The sequence below is a fragment of the Psammomys obesus genome, unplaced genomic scaffold (genome assembly GCF_907164565.1).
Source record: "Psammomys obesus unplaced genomic scaffold, mPsaObe1.curated_primary_1811, whole genome shotgun sequence".
In the NCBI taxonomy this organism is placed as follows: Eukaryota; Metazoa; Chordata; class Mammalia; order Rodentia; family Muridae; genus Psammomys; species Psammomys obesus.
This window is the reverse complement of record NW_026596069.1, coordinates 18531280-18546063: the sequence shown is the minus strand read 5'-3', so window position 1 is coordinate 18546063 and position 14784 is coordinate 18531280. Positions and strand designations below refer to the sequence as shown.

The following is a 14784-nucleotide window of genomic DNA, read 5'->3' as shown; positions in this document are numbered from 1 at the left end:
CACAGGCTTATCCAATTGTTTGAGTTTTAGTTAGTTCCAAATGTAGTCAAGGTGACACCAAAAATCGGTCATTATGGTGTATGTACAAGTATGCGCAGGCGCGTATAGGTATATGTGAACATACATAGTGTGTGAGTATGTGTTAAATGTGTAAATGCATGCTTGCGTGTATATGTGTGTGCGTGCATGCGTGTGTATATGCATGCATGTGTGTCTGTGTGTCGGGGTTTTTAGTGCTCTTAGATCAATATATCTGTATGACTATCTCAAGAATGTACTTGATATCTCTTCTCTTGGTGGTTACCTCTGTATTCTTCTTGACTCTGCCTCACTGAGAATTTAGTGGTGTTTTCTGAAATTATAAATACATAGTTGTTCTCTTGTTGTGTCTCCAGATAAATTGCTTCTGAAGCTTTTATATTCTCTCTTCTCCAAAGTGACATACTATTCAGGGATTATCAAGATGATTCAAGGCTTGAGGTCCCTCTGCAGCTTTATAATATTGAATAGTTGCCAGGGGAACCAAATAAGAGATGAGAATACTAAAATATTTTAGCTTCATCTTCTGGCTTCAGAGAGAAGAGACAGGTTGGAGGTTGATTTAATCACATAGATAATAATTTTACCAATCATGACTGAATAGTAAAATATCCATCAAAAATCCTAGAGGAGAGAATTTAGACTTTTGGGGGATGGGTGAACTTGGAGGTTACGGGAAGGTGGGGAGGGCAGAAATTTTCAGAGGCACGTTTCTCGTACCTCCCTTTATTGTGTCTCCTCAATATAGATGTTCCTGGCTTGGACTTTTTGTAATAAACAAAAACAACAACAACAAAAAAAGTGACCGGTAGGAACCTCTGGTTTATTGTTTATTTACCATGAACACAGGAGACCTAATCTCATCCTAGCAATTGTTATACTTTCAAATGTCCCCAAAGGACCCTGTGTGTGTTGTCCTGTCTGGGTGTTTATGAGACTATTAGGGGAGTTAAACCTGGATGGTAAGGGTAGGTCACTGTGGGCCTCTGATGGTATAGCTCAACCTTAGTTCTATTCTAACTATCTGCTTCCTGGTCTGAATGTCATGGAGGGGTCCTATCACCACACAATCCATTGTGGATGGATAACTACTTCTGTCACTGTGCCTTCCCTACTATGCTGGCTTGAAATTCCTCTGAAACCGTGAGCCAAGATAAGCCCTTCTTTCAAATTGCTCCTATCAGGTGTTCTATAACAGGGGTGGGAAGAGTAACTAGTATGGCTTTGAAATTGGGGGTAATCGTGTGTTCCTGAGCTATCTGATTTGTGGGTTCTACTGCTTATCCCAGGTAGACAGTATCAGAATGGAGTTAAATTGTGAGGGGCTTAAGTGGGAGACGTGGAATGGAAGAGCTACTTAGTGTGGAACAAAGCCCCAAATATTTATTATCACAGATATTGGATATTATGAATTAGAATTTAGACAAAAATTGATTTCTTCCTAAGTAAAATTATATATAGCTTTTGGGAAAAATTTTTCTTAGGTATCCTTGCCTTGCTACTCACCCTTCCACTCTTTTTTTTCCCATTGCAGTTCTCTCATCCTCCTTAGCCAGTTGTGTGACAATGGCAGTGTACTATTTTATGGTTATCAAACAAGTGAGGGGTTCCATATATTAGTCCTGCTGAAAAAGTGAAGGGTGCGTACTTGTTTCCTCTTGAGTGGAATGGAAAGCGTGCCCATCATTTCCCTCTCGCTTCCTCAAGGCTTTCCCCAAAGAAGGATTCTTTTCTGAAGGAGGCTGGGAAAGAGGGAGAGTCAAATACCCTTTGCATGGTTGACATGGAGAATTGCCGTGGCATGCTGGTATGTTGTAAGGCTTGTCACCTACTGTTTTAGTTTAACCCTCCCATGTCTCAGAAGTAGGGGGCCTGACATTCGACATCTTGCATATTTATGTCATTATACAAAAAGGCATGTGTGACACTGGAGACAAAAGTTGGATAAGCCTCACGCAGAGCTTCTTAGGAGTCTATCATTAAAGTATTCCAGGCAGACATCTTTGTAGGTAATAGCAATACGAGTCACTGGGGCAATGAGGTGGCTCAGCAGCTAAAAGCAATTGCTTCTGTGTCTGAAGAACTGAGCTTGATCCTTGGAAACAAAGTGTTGAAAGAAGACAACCAAGCCCTGAACATTGTGCTCAGACCACCACATGTAGGCTATGGAAAGCCTTACTTCTAAATAGATGGATGTTTAAAAATAGAAGTTGAAAGTGGGAAGTTACTTAAAAGAGCACGGAATACATCTCAGTTAGATATTAGAGAGAAATTGCATTTACTCAAAAACGAAGAAACATACAGGCATTTCTCATGTGAACTCCTCTCCCAGCTTGTGTGTGTCAGTTGTTATGTTGGGTTCCATTTATCTTTGGGTCCATATCACATCCCTGTGTCTTATTTGAGCACTGCTTTCACAGCCAGTTCTGTGGAGACTCTGACCATCTTTGTGCACAAACAGATTAGCCAGAGAGACCACAGCATTGATGACCAGGATTCACTGAGGCCCCATTGTGCACAACCCTTAGAAAGTAAATGAGAGAAAAGTGTGCTCCACAGATGGGAATCCCTAGTCCTTTGAGAGTTCTCAAGAACTTTCAGGCTTTCTCCCTGTCTTGTTTATGTGAAGCTAACAGACACATTAACATCTAATATCAGCAATTATGTTATACTTAGGATCTCAAGTTTTCTGCAAGCATACCACATACTGAATTCCAATAGCGCAAAATTCTACACACTGCTCAAAATGTCTAATGAGTGTCGCAGAATCTTATTTTATGGTTATAACTAGGTTTGATGGCTTACAATTGTAATACCAACACTTGGGGAACTAACACAGAATTATTGTCTTAAATTTGAAGACAACATGGGTCAGATAGTCAGTTTGAGGTTGTTGTGGGATATGCTATAACTCAAAAAAAAAAAAAAAACCAAAACAAAAAAACCCTAAAAAGTGAAATCCCAAGAAGTTAATAAAGTGTCTTAGTAGGACACCTGTAAATACATCCTAGTGAGCGTGAGATTCCTTGGGAAATACTAATGTATCACAGAATATTTGGCCACCACTGAAATAACACTGGATAAAAGAAAAGTTTGTAACTCATGTAATTTACCTAATTTTATAGATGACAATTATATATAAATATGTGTTATAAATATTTAAATACAAACATGAATAGAATAGGTCATTATCCCATTGATAACTGTAGAATTTAGAATAGTGATAAACGATTTAAATCTGCCCAGTAGAAAAAAAGCATCTATTATTAATTAAGGGAGAATGACAGGAGTTTATTTATGTCTTGCAAAGACCTCTAAACACACAGTCTCTTCTTTGTCTCCCTGTTCACCTTCAGCAAAAGCATGCAATAAAACATGAACTAATAAACAAACCCAAGACTGACAATGTTTGTGTGATTTCCTATTGAATTTTAGTGGTTTGGATTCTCTTTTGCTATTTTCCTTCTCTTGTGCAATAGAAAGTAGAAAACAGTAGGAGACATGCATGACAAGGAGTAGTGACTTCAGGGTTAGTGCATCATCTAAACGCTGGCTTTTTAGGGTTGCAGTCCTTGAGCACATCTTGAGGACCATTCTTTTCCGGTACAATCCTATTGGTTCAGTTCACTGGCGCACAGGTGACAATTCTGTCACCTAAGAAATAGTACCGAAGAGCTGTTGGAGATGACAGGTGTTCATTCGCTGAAATCATAGCAAAGAAATATTTTCTTAGTTAATTTACTACTAATACTGCTATTCCTTTGTGTGTGTGTGTGTGTGTGTGTGTGTGTGTGTGTGTGTGCAGACTTTTGGAAAAAAGTTTTCTCCTTAGAAAGAAGATACATAGATGAATCATATAATTAAAAAGAAAAGACTATTTCTATACATGATGATTGAGTTTAGGGGAAATGCTTCCTATTTTAGGTAACTAGCCCGAACTTATTGTTAGACTGGGGATGTACAGTTAGTAAACATAAAGGAACAACAAACAACATACATTGGCCAATGCAATGGATTTTTTCTCCATCAGCTTGTTTTTAATGCTACATTTTTCCTGTTTATTATATACATATAATATATATAATAAAATATTAAAAAATATTTATAAATAAAATAAATAAAATAAAAAAATATTTTTTTTTTACCTAAAAACTCCTTTAATACGTTTTACTCCATTTTTGTTAACATTAGCCAAAGGCTTTTGAACTGCAGCATTTTGCCACTTTTCTTGCCAGTCTTCAAATCTTTAGTGTAAAACTTGGTGTAATCTTCCAGTTCTACAAGGCGTCTGACCACTTTAGTTTTGTTCCTGAGGAAGTTAGCAGTGAAGCTGAGGTTCAGGAGGCTTTGCCATCACTTAGTTCTTTATGGAAGTACAATGGCCATGGGTATAACAAACACAAATGCCTTCTTTGTCCCTAGAAACTTTATCACCAGCGAAAAATGCAGCTGAGCGTCTGCCCCTGCCCTGGTTCTGTCTGACGTAGGCTTTATTGGTTTTCCGTGCTGGCATAGTTTGGCTGACCTTTTTCTCCAGCCACTTCAATGTCTTCTCTGAGCTGTTTTATGATATTTCTTGCTCGTTGTTTCTTTTTCGTCTGTCACATGGTGAAATGACTTCTCAAGCCCAGGGAATTTCAGCAATAAGATGCAATTTGGAAATATGTCAACTACTACAACCTGATCCACAGGCTGATATTTTCCTTCTTTGCCAGCCTTTCTGAGGTAGTGAAGAAGCAGAAATGAGAGATCCATGGATGTTGTAAAGTGGATGCAAAGCCCTCTGATCGAACTGATTGACTTATAAACCAAGAATGGTATCTAAAAAAAAAAAAACACATTGATTTCACACAGCTGCTGTAGACACATATTGAACAAGTAAATGCTCCTTCCTATGAAAGCGAGTTAATCCATTTTACAGATAGGACTCTCTGTTCAGTCAGTGTAATGTTATTTTTATCTATGTTTTCAGGGCTGACCATTTCGCCTTGTACAATCAATTGGTGTTCTCTTCCCATTCTTAGCTGCCTTCAGTTGCCTATAGTTTTCTCAGGTTTGAAGCCTCAAGAGATATTTTTTTTTTCCTCATGGCCTGTGCATTGGTGTCCTCTTTGTTCACTTTACGTTTGCACATATATAGTTTTAATGAACTTTTTCTGAGTTGATGAGTATTCCCTCCAAGAGTCAAGATCATCTAACAAAGACTCTAATACCAGACATAAGAAGCCCACTTTTGAGTTGCTGGCCATGGATGTCCAAGAGACTCCTTAATCATACAGCCCATTGCTCGTTACACTTGATTACTCCAGAAACAGGGTCCAGATAGCAGAGGGCTGGAACTGACCTGAATTCCTCTTCTGTGAGGAGTGCCTTTCATTGCACCAGATTACACCAGGGTGCTTCCAAAGGAGGGAGGTGACCAGCGGTCCTACCCAGCTATGATGCCTGTGACCTACATCAGTGACCAGTGTGGCCTGAGAGCCCCAAGGGTGCAGTAATGGCGTGCATGCCTCGGCTGTAACTAACGGCTCTCACATTAGACTCACAAGCAGCTCAAGAGCGGTAAACCGTGCCCGGTACTGGACCCATTTCACTATCCAGTTAAATGATGGCTACTGGAGGAGAATCCACAACCGTTAACATTCTCAACTAGAATAATTGCTAATAACAACCTTTAAACATTTCTCTAAATACCCGCAGATAAATGTAGTCTCTACACTGCATCAAGGAAACTTCTCGTTGAAACTGATTTTTAGGGAAAAATACAAAAGGAAATTTAAGTTTTAGGCAAAAGGAAGAAACAGAAATTTCCCCAAAAAATGTTCTCCTAGATTATATTACTTCCTCTGCTATTATATTAATTCCTCTGTTACTATTTACTCACCTGAGTGGTAAGTTTGTCACCACAGGTAAACTTATGTTGTTCTATCATAAATGCTGAAAGCACACACCTGACTCAATGGTTTAGCTTGAATGATGCACTGTTTACTGTGACAAAATACTCAACAAAAGAAACTTAAGCGCAGAAAGCTTTATCCGGTCACACTTTGAAGGTATAGTGTATCATGACAGGGAAGCCATGGCAACAGGAGGCAGCTGAGACAGTGAGTCCTCACTCAGGAAGCAGAGCCAGATGAGTGATAGAACCCAACTTGTTTTCTCATTTATTTCTTTTACTTTTGAAATTGCAATGAAATTATATCATTCCCCCCTTCCCTTTGCCTCCTCAGACCCTCCCATATGCTCCTCCTGGCACTTTCTATTTCATGGCTCTTTTCTCACTAATTATTGTTATGTGTGTGTATATATATTATTAAATATGTAATATATAATATATATTCCTAAATACAATCTTCCTGTCTGTATAAGGATACTCAAGTGTATATCTTCATGCCTGATCACTGGTTAACTAGTAAGTGTGCTTACTTTTTATCGAGTCTGACCTCAGCTAGAAGTGAGATGCTGCATTCAGGGTGGAATCTTCAAATTTCAGTTAGACTCTTGAAACACCTTCATAGATACAACCAGATGTTTCTCTCCAGGGTGATTTCAAGTCCCATCGTGATGACAGTCATGGTTAGCTATCATGAGTGGTGTGCATTCTGTGGATCTGAAATGTGCATGATGCCATGTAGCCACTAGTGCAGTAACACACAGTGTAGTTTCTTTATTGTAAGATTCCGCTCTACTTTCTGTCTTTATTGCTCTCCATCTCTCCAGCCTGTGGTAACCACTGGTTTATTTTCTTGTCTTTACATTTCTCTCTTGTCCATGGTGCTCCGTAGTTGGAATCATGAGTTTGTAGCCTTTTCAGTATGACCTTTTTATACTTTCTAATGGGCAGTTTTGTTTCTGTTTTTCTGTCTTGAGAACTCATTTAAATGCTGAATATCATTCCAATTTCTGAATGTACTGTAGTTTATTTGTCCTCTCAGGACTTAAGAACACTCTTCTTATTTCCAAATTTTAGAAATTTTGAATATAGCTATGACAAGTGTGTTCATGTTTTTTTTTTTTTTTGTGAGAATACATATTTTTTATAAACTCCCTTACCTAGATACCAAGGAGAGTAATTAGTAGGTATGTTGGGAGGCTATGTTTAACTTGTTAAGAAGCTGTCTCAGGAATGAGAGAAGAAGAAAGCAATTAAGAAGGGCCATAGATTAGTGAGGTTGGTGCTTGAACAGGTCCTATGCACGCTGCCAGTGTCCATGAGATTATGTGTGTCAGTACTAAGGTGTTTGGAAGACACTGTCTCATTGGTATAATGCACCCCCTGTTTTTTGTTTTAATTTTAATTTTTTAATATTAGTTACAGTTTGTTAATTTTGTATCCCAGCTGTATCCCACTCCCTCTTTCCCGCCTAATCCCACCCTCCCTCCCTCATCTCCTCCCTGCCCCTTTCCAAGTCCACTGATAGGGGACAACCTCCTCCCCTTACATCTGATAATGGTTTATCAGGTGTCTTCAGGACTGGCTGCAAAGTCCTCCTCTGTGGCCTAGCAAGGCTGCTTCTCCCTGGGGGTGGGGGGAAGTCAAAGAGCCCGCCATCGAGTTCATATCAGAAACAGTCTCTGTTCCTTTATTAGGGTACCCACTTGGATACTGAGCTACCAAGGGCTACATCTGAGCAGGGGCTTTAGGTTGCATCCATACATGGTTCTTGTTTGGAGAAACAGACTCATAAAAGACCCCTGTGCTCAGATATATTTGGTCCTTGTGGAACTCCTGTCCTCTCCAGGTCCTATCAACTCCCCTTCCCCTTTTTATTTGGTTCCCTGCATTCTGCCAGAGGTTTGTTTATAAGTCTTAATATGTGTTTTGATACACTGCTAGGTAGAGTCTTTCAGAGAGCCTCTGTGGTAGGCTCCTGTCCTGTTACTTGTTTGCTCCTACATCCAATGTCCATCCCATTTGTCTTTCCAAGTGAGGGTTGATCATCATACCCTGGGTCCTCTTTCTTGTTTATCTTCTTTAGGTGGATAGATTTCACCTAAAGAAATCTATTTATAGTATATTTATCTTATCTTATAGGTCTACATAAGTGATTGTATACCATGTGTGTCTTTCTGCTTTTGGGATACCTCACTCAGAATGATCTTTTCTAGGTCCCACCATTTGCCTGTAAATTTCATGATTTCCTCATTTTTAATTGCTGAGTAGTATTCCATTGTGTAAAATTACCACAATTTCTGTATCCATTCCTCAACTGAACAGAACAACAACAGCACAGGCTCTAAGAGCAACAATCGATAAATGGGACCTTATGAAGCTGAAAAGCTTCTGTAAAACAAAGGACACCACCATCAAAACAAAACGAATGCCTACAGACTGGGAAAGGATCTTCAACAACCCTACATTTGACAGAGGGCTGATATCCAGAATATATACAGAACTAAAGAAGTTAAAAAGCAGCAAATCAAGCAATCTGATTAAAAAATGGGGTACAGAGCTAAACAGAATTCTCAGTAGAGGAATACAGAATGGCAGAGAAAGACTTAAAGAAAAGCTCACTGTCCTTAGCCATCAGAGAGATGCAAATCAAAATGACCCTGAGATTTTACCTGACACCCACCAGAATGGCTAAGATCAAAATCTCAAATGACAACACATGCTGGAAAGGTTGTGGAGAAAGGGGAACCCTCCTCCATTACTGGTGGGAATGCAAACTTGTACAACCACTTTGGAAATCAATCTGGCGCTTTCTCAGACAACTAGGAATAGTGATTCCTCAAGACCCAGCTATACCACTACTAGGCATATACCCAAAAGAGGCTCAAGTACACAACAAGGACATTTGCTCAACCATGTTTGTAGCAGCTTTATTCGTAATAACCAGAACCTGGAAACAACCCAGATGTTCCTCTGGTTCTTACAATTTTTTTTTGTCTTCTCTTCTATATAGTTCCCTGAGCTCTGAGTCAGGGGTGATTGGATGAAGACATGCCATTTTGTATTCCCACCAGGAATGGCTAAGTGGGCTCTATATCCTTGCAAGCCCTTGACATTTTTGATGTTTTAGGTTTTAGCCACTGTAAAATGTGTGTCATGATATCTCAATGTTTGCAATTTGTTTGCAATTTGCTAGTGGCATAGAGTAGCACCATATGTTCACAGGTCTGCTAGTCACCAGAGAATCTTCTTTATTGAAGTATCTGCAAAGGTCTTTGGACCAATCTTTAATCCTTTTCTTATTGTCTTAGTATATCTTAAGGTGGTTTCATATATTTCAGGTAATTGAATATCTGATGTACCTTTTCTCCCAGTCTTTGCATTCATTCTTCTGCCATATTTTATAGGACTAAATTGAAGTTTGTCGTTTCATTTTTTTCCAGGGTCATGTTTTTGTTGTTGTTTTTGTTTATTTAAAAAGCTAAAAATGCACCCAATATCGTCTAGGTTTCCCCACTGTCTTACAGGAATTTATAGTTTGTACATTTAGGTTTGAGAACCATTTTGAGCTATTTTTTTGAAGGGCATAAAATCTGGTTCAGGAATTATTTTCTTACATGTATCTATTTAATTGTCTGTATTTCTTTATTTTAAAAGGCACCTGAGCCAGGTTTTCTAGTAACTTGTGTTGAAAGTGTGTTTGTCTTGCTTGGTGATTATTTCTGATTTTAAATTGAAAATAAAGGTTTTTTTTCACACAATATATTCTATTCATGCTTACCCTCCCAGATCTTTTCTACCTCTACACTCTTTCAACTCCACATCTTGTGTCTCTCTCTCTTATGAAAGCTAAACAGGCAAATCAAAAGACAAACAAACAAGGATAAACAAAATGAACAAACTAATAAGTAAAAACATAAAAGAAAGAACATGGGAAACACACATACATCCAAATATATCTTAAAATTTGTTTTCTGTTGGCTGTCTAATGTTGGACATAGACACGGGGCCGGTTAAAAATGGTCTATATACCCAGTGACAGACCTATGGAGAAACTTATTTCTCCCTTGTGAGTTGTTGTCAATGGAGATAGCTTCTGGTTGGGAATGGAAACTCATACCCATTACTCCATCTCAGCACTGGGACCTCGTTTGCTTTGGACTTGTGCAGATTAGGCTTTGGACTTATGCATGCTGTTTTAGTCTGTATAAGTTCATGTGTGCATCAGTCCTGTTGTGTCTGGAAGACACTGTTTTCTTGATATCATTTCTTGCCTATGGCTGTTAACTTTTTTTTCCCTCTCCTTACCTACAGTTACCGGAGCCCTGAAAGATTGCACTTGATGGAGAATTCCCTTTAGGGACCGAGTGTTTCAAATTCTACTATCTTCACACTGTCTAGTTGTGAGTCTTTGTAGTAATTTTCATCTACTGCAGGAGGAGGGTGCTCCACTGAGGCCTGAGCAAGACATTGATCTATGGGCATAGCCAAATGCTCGTGAAATATTTTGTTATTATATTTCTTTAGTAGAACAATAATATTGACATTTCTCCTAGGTTCATTCCCTATGTCATCTCAGGTTCTTGGGCACCTGAGCAGTGTTGGGCATGGATTCCATCTCATGGAGTGGGTGTTAAATACAGTCAGATAGTGATTGGTTAGTCCTATCCACAATCTTGTGTCACTATTGCACCAGCCTAACAAAAGGGTTAAAGGTCAGTTTATACTTTGCAGGCAACTCACCATTGGAGATCAAAGGGCTTGTGATCGTCTTTCTTCTCTAGTACTCTCTAGCTTGCAGAGTACCTTCTAGTATTCTAATCATGAACAGTAGCCAATTGGGGTGAAGGCTCTAATTAGGCACTAGCTCAACTTCTTCATGTTGAATGAGATATGTAGGTGTCTTCTTCAGCAATAGGACCTTACCATCAACTTGTGGAGAGCAATCAATACATTGAAAATAGCTTGAGTTCTTTGGGTGTGTCCATGGGGCCCTTGGAGCAACAACTCCCTTAGAACAACCCATTCCAAGATTGTTTTTGGTGATTTTTATAGCTATTAAAAAACAAAAAAACAAATTAATCATAACACTTGTTATGATTAACAAGTGTTAATTAGAAGAAGAAGAAAATTAGTTCTTAATTTTCAATTCTGTACATATTTTTTTTATTTTCCTTTTTTTTTGGGGGGGGGACGTTCAGTAGGATGATAAAAAGGAATAGTGCAATGGGAAATTCTTAACTGACTTTTATTAATTCCCCTTCCATCAAAAAAAGTAGTCCAGATATTTATAGTCATGTTGAGAGTGCAAGTTAATGAAACTCTGAGATTAGTTGGGCCTTCAGTAGGAAGAGAAATTTCCTGAGGGAAAAGAAATCTAAGATGAACAGATTTGGATAGGGTGATTATAACAGACACCATATTACAGGCTATGGGAGCCACATGAGCAAAAATATCTACAGTTGGGAAAATAAGCATAGAGAATAGGAAAGAGAGAAGTGTAACTAAAGAAGTCTGCTCAGTTTAGAGTCCCAGGAACGAGGTAAATATGGGAGGCTGATTAGAAAAGGCCAGAAATCTGTGAGGTTGACTCATTTGTTAATTATGTGTTTATATATTATGTATTGGAGGGAAACTGGGAGAAAGCAAATGCTAAGTAGCTTGGTGAAATGTCTTTAGAAATTGAATACCTTTAAGTACACTAAGTGTGGACAACACTTAGGCTTCCTGATCGGACTGGAAATCGGTAGTTAGGATAGTAGCCTAACTTCACAGGGATGAAGCATGGTTACCTTGCAGTTCCATGGATACCTTTCAAGGTCATTTTAAAAACTGGCTTCAAGTCTTCACTTTCCTTTGGCACTTTCTGAGAACTGAACTGGAAGTTTTTTTGTGAGGATTCTCAGTTCCTACCTCACCTTTCACTCTGACTGATTTCCCTTCCTCATTGTTCCTCCCCTGGGCCCATTCTTCCTTCCCCTAGAGGACAGCTTTCTGTGTCACTCCTCAGGCTCCGTCAGTATGGCTTTTGATGTAGGGTCACTCACTCATATGTTTTCCAATAGATCAAGCTGGATGGCAAGTGAGCTTCAGTGACCTAACCTGCGCCCACTTCTGAGACTGGGATATAAACCACCACAATGCCTAGGTTTTTCACTGGATACTGAATTGCAGGTCCTTATGCTTAGCAACACTTTATGGACTGTCTTATTTTCCATCTCCTTCCCTCTTCCCCCATTTTAATCCATAGTCTGACTCTGGTGTTCTGCTCTGGAGTGGACAATCCTGCATGTAAAACTGGAAGACTGAAACATGTTGGCGTTAAAAAAGTAAATGCTTTTTTTTAAGAGTTGTGATTTACCACAATTTGTGCATCCGTTCCTCCACTGAGGGGCATCTGGGCTGTTTCCAGCTTCTGGCTATTACAAATAAGGCTGCTACAAACATAGTTGAGCAAATGTCCTTATTGTGTACTTGAGCCTCTTTTGGGTATATGCCTAGGAGTGCTATAGCTGGATCTTGAGGAAGCACTATTCCTAGTTGTCTGAGAAAGCACCAGATTGCTTTCCAGAGTGGTTGTACAAGTTTACATTCCCACCAGCAGTGGAGGAGGGTTCCCCTTTCTCCACAACCTCTCCAGCATGTGTTGTCTCTTGAGTTTTTGATCTTAGCCATTCTGAAGGGTATATCTACACAATGGAATATTACTCAGCAATAAAACAAGGAAATCATGAAATTTGCAGATAAATGGTGGGATCTGGAAAAGATCATCCTGAGTGAGCTATCCCAGAAGCAGAAAGATGCACATATACTTTCTCATATAGACATATAATATAGGATAAACCTACTAAAATCTGTACACCTAAAGAAACTAATCAAGAGGGAGGACTCTTGCTAAAATGCTCAATTCCTATCCAGAAAGGCAAAGAGAATCAACATCAGGAGAAGGACAAGAGGGAACAAGTCGGGAGCCTGACACAGAGGACCTCTGAAAAGCTCTGCCCTGCAGACTATCAGTGCAGATGCTGAGACTTATGGGCAACCTTTGGGCAGAGTACAGGGAATCTTAGGAAAGAAGTGGGAAACAGTGAGATCTGGAGAGGACAGGAACTCCACAAGGAGAGCAACAGAACCAAAACATCTGAGCACAGGGGTCTTTCCTGAGATTGATACTCTACCCAAGGAATATGCATGAAGATAACCTAAGACACCTGCACAGATGTAGCCCATGGCAGTTCAGTATCCAAGTGGGTTCCATTGTAATAGGTACAGGGACTGTCTCTGACATGAACTGATTGGCCTGCTCTTTAATTACCTCCTCCTGAGGGGGAAGCAGCATTACCAGGCCACAGAAGAAGACAATGCAGCCACTCCTGATGAGACCTAATTGAGTAGGATCAGAAGGAAGGAAAAGAAGACCTCCCCTGCCAGTGGACTTGGGGAGGGGCATGAATGCAGAGTGGGGAGGAAGGGAGAGATTGGGACTGGAGGAGGGAGGGAACCACAGGGGGGATACAAAGTGAATAAAGTGTAATTCATAAAGAATAAAAAAAGAGTTATGATAAGCTCTTTTCTAAATGTGTGGTTTTCAATGCAGTTTTTCATTTCTAATGTAGTATGAAAAACAGCTTTGTCAGGTTAGTATTTGATTACTTACTTTTATACTAGATAAAACTTAATTTGACATAAAACTTAAATATAGTTTAAATAGTCAAGTAACATAGCTACAAGGTGAGATTTTTTTTTGTCAACTGATTATTTATTCAAAAAAAGTTGCTGCATGCATCACTATTAGAAAAAAAGAGAGTGAACAGAGGTGTTTCAAGAGCTACTTAATATGTGGTTTATAGGAACACATGCTAATTTCAATTTTGTCTCTCTCAGTATTAATTTTATATTTGTATTTACTAATATTCTTTTGAAATAAATGTATTTATGATATTTTGGTTGATTGTATAATAATCTAAAATATTAATTAACCTAACATATTTAGAGCTGTGTAATTCTGGAGGACAGACATATATACACATGATTTGCCAACAAAAGGCTTCATCCATGAAAATACATTGGGATAAAACTCTATAGGGAAGCAGGATAGGAATATGAACTCAAGGAGAAAAAGCATTATGTAAATATCAGATTGTGTGTTTTAAAAAGGATAATAGAAGATACAAAATTACATTGGTAATTTTCCCTTGAATGCATTTAAGTGGGCTAGTTATATATATATATATATATAACTAGCCCACTTAAATATAAATATTATATATAAATATATATATTTAATTGTAAAGTAGGGACTTTTGTTTTTTTTAACTAATTTTATTTTTTATTAATTATAGTTTATTTACTTTGTATCCCAGCTTTATCCCCTCCCTCATTCCCTCCTAATCCCACCCTCCCTCCCTCATCTCCTCCTTGCCCCTCTCTAAGTCCACTGATAGGGGAGGTCCTCTTCCCCTTCCATCTGACCCTAGCTTCAGGTCTCACCAGGACTGGCTACAATGTCCTCTTCTATAGCCTAGCTAGATTGTTCCTCCTTCAGTGGTGGGGAGGTCAAAGAGCCAGCCACTGAGTTCATGTCAGAGACAGTCCCTGTTCTCTTTACTAGGGTACCCACTTGGATGCTGAGCTGCCATGGGCTATGTCCCAGCAGGGATTCTATGTTATATCCATGCATGGTCCTTGGTTGGAGAATCAGTCTCAGAAAAGACCCCTGTGCCCAGATATTTTTGCTCCTTGTGGAGCTCCTGTCCTCTCCAGGTCTTACTAACTCCCCCGTTTTTTGTGTGATTCCCTGCACTCTGCCCAAGGTTTGGTTTTGAGTCTCAACATCTGCTTTGATACACAGC

The 14784-nt window shown here is 39.1% G+C and overlaps 1 pseudogene; it reads right to left on the bottom strand.

Moving 5' to 3' along the window:
- Positions 1 to 4180: 4180 nt before the first annotated feature.
- On the bottom strand, positions 4181 to 5971 carry LOC129690164 (ribonuclease H2 subunit B-like; annotated as a pseudogene).
- Positions 5972 to 14784: the final 8813 nt, after the last annotated feature.